Consider the following 2464-nt stretch of genomic DNA (forward strand, 5'->3'; position numbering starts at 1 on the left):
TCCACCCACCTTGGCCTCCCAAAGTGCTGGGATTACAGGCGTGAGCCACAGTGCCTGGCCCATACAAAGACTTGTGGTAAAATAGTCACCAAATATAAGTCATTGTTAAGTAATTTCATATGATAAATAAATATAATTGAATATTAAGAGAAATGGGAGGAATGCAGACCATAAAAAGTAAAATATTCAGAATCTATATCCTAGGGGAAAAAAAGGAAAATATAACAGAAAAAAACTGATTTTAAAACTATGTGTGGCCATGCATGATGGCTTACACCTATAATCCCAGCAATTTGGGGGGCTGAGGCGGGAGGATGGCTTGAACCCAGGAGTTTGAGAACAGTCTGGGCAACATAGGGAGACTTCATCTCTACAAATAATTTTAAAAATTAGCCAGGTGTGGTGGCACACACATGCAATCTCAGTTAGGAGACTGAGGCAGGAGGATTGCCTGAGCCCAGGAGGTCAAGGCTACAGTGAGCCGTGATCTCATCACTGCATTCTAGCCTGAGCAGCAGAGCGAAACCCTGTCTCAGAAAAATTAAAATGAAAACTATGTGTGAAGGCAAAGGAACTAGAACAGCCAAACAATTCTGAAAAAGAAAAATAAAGCTGAAAAAAAAAAATCACACAACCTGATTTTAGACTTAACTGCAAATCTGTGTTAATCAAGACAGTGTGGTATTGATGAAGTGATAGACACATAGGTCAATGGAACAGAATGGAGTCCAGAATTGGATTCTACTAACTGGTTATACAAATGTAATCTTTTACAAAAGTGCATAGGCAATTCAAAGGAGCAAAGATAGCTTTCAACAAATGGTTTCAGAAAACAGACCAGGTACAGTGGCTTACTTCTCTAATCCCAGTGCTTTGGGAGGTTGAGGTAGGAGGATCGCTTGAGCCCAGGAGGTTGAGGCCAGCCTAGGCAACATGGCAAGACCTTGTCTTTACAACAAATAATTTTTGTTCATTTGTTTGCTTTGTTTTGTTTTTGTTTGAGATAGAGTCTCTCTATCACCCAGGCTGGAGTGCAGTAGTGCAATCTTGGCTCACTGCAACCTCCGCCTCCCGGGTTCAAACGATTCTCCTGCCTCTGCCTCCCAAGTAGCTAGGACTACGGGCACACGCTACCATGCCTGGCTAATTTTTGTATTTTTGGTAGAGATGGGGTTTCACCATGTTGGCCAGGCTAGTCTTGAACTCCTGACTTCAGGTGACCCACCCCTCTCAGCCTCCTAGAGCGCTGGGATTGCAGGCGTGAGCCACTGCGCCTGGCCTAAATAATTTTTAAAAATTAGCTAGATATGATGGCACTCAGCTATAGTCCTAGCTGCTTGAGAGCCTGAGGCAGGATCACTCGAGCCCTGGCGGTTGAGGCTGCAGTGAGCTATGATCACACCTCTGCCCTCCAGCCTGAACAACAGAGCAAGACGCTATCTCTGAAAAAGAAAAACTTCTAAGAAAATCTTCATGACTTTGATTTAGGCAACGTGTTCATAGATATAACATCAAAAGCACAGTCCATTTAAAAAACTGGATAAATTGTACTTCTACAAAATGAAAAAACCTTTGCTCTGTAAAAGACTGTTAAAAGAATGAAAAAAGCTACAGACAAAAAAATTTTTCAAATCTCATACATAAGAAAGACCTTTCATCAAGATTATAAAAAGAATTCTCGGGACTTAACAGTAGGAAAACAACAACCCAATTTTTGAAAAGTGGTGGAATAATTTCAAGAGACACTTCACTAAAAGCAATATAGAGATGGTAAGTGAACACATACAAAGATTCTCATCAGGAAAATGCAAATTAAAACTGATGAGAAACCACTGTACACCTAATAGAATGGGTAAAAAGAGGAAAAAATACCAAATGATGGCAAGGATGAGAAGCATCTAGAACTCTCATATGTTACTAATGGCAACGCAAAATGGTATAGCCACTCTGGAAAAGAGTCAGGCAATTTCCAATAAAGTTAAACATATACTTGCCGTATGGACCAGCAGTCCCACTCTTAGGTATTTACTCAGGGGAAATGAGAACATATGTTTATGCAAAAACCTGCACATGAGTGTTTATAGCAGTGTTTACTCATAATTACCGAATACTGGAAATAACCCAAATGTCCTTGAATAAATGAATGTATAAACTTTGGTACAACTATTAATGGAATGCTACTCAGCAATAAAAAGGAATGAGCCAGTAGTACATGCAGCTACATGAATGAATCTCAGTGACATGCTAAGTGAAGGAAGCTAGACTCAAAATGTGACATACTTTCCAGTTCCATTTATATGACATTCTAGAAAAGGTAAAGCTATAGGAACAGAGAAGAGCTGGGGTGAGGGAAGGGTTTCACTGAAAGGACAGCAAGAAGGCCTTTTTGGATGGTAGAATTGTTCTGTATCCTGACTATGGTGATGGTTACATGAAACCATACATGTATTAGAACTGTATATTC

At 40.1% G+C, this 2464-nt stretch overlaps 1 protein-coding gene across 1 annotated transcript in view; it reads right to left on the reverse strand.

Annotated features, from left to right (window-relative positions):
* SPAG1 (sperm associated antigen 1) overlaps window positions 1-2464 on the reverse strand; it is a 125127-nt gene that overhangs the window by 65267 nt on the left and 57396 nt on the right. The gene's annotated exons all lie outside the window — the stretch shown is intronic.

The sequence above is a fragment of the Mandrillus leucophaeus genome, unplaced genomic scaffold (genome assembly GCF_000951045.1).
Source record: "Mandrillus leucophaeus isolate KB7577 unplaced genomic scaffold, Mleu.le_1.0 Scaffold770, whole genome shotgun sequence".
Lineage (NCBI taxonomy): Eukaryota > Metazoa > Chordata > Mammalia > Primates > Cercopithecidae > Mandrillus > Mandrillus leucophaeus.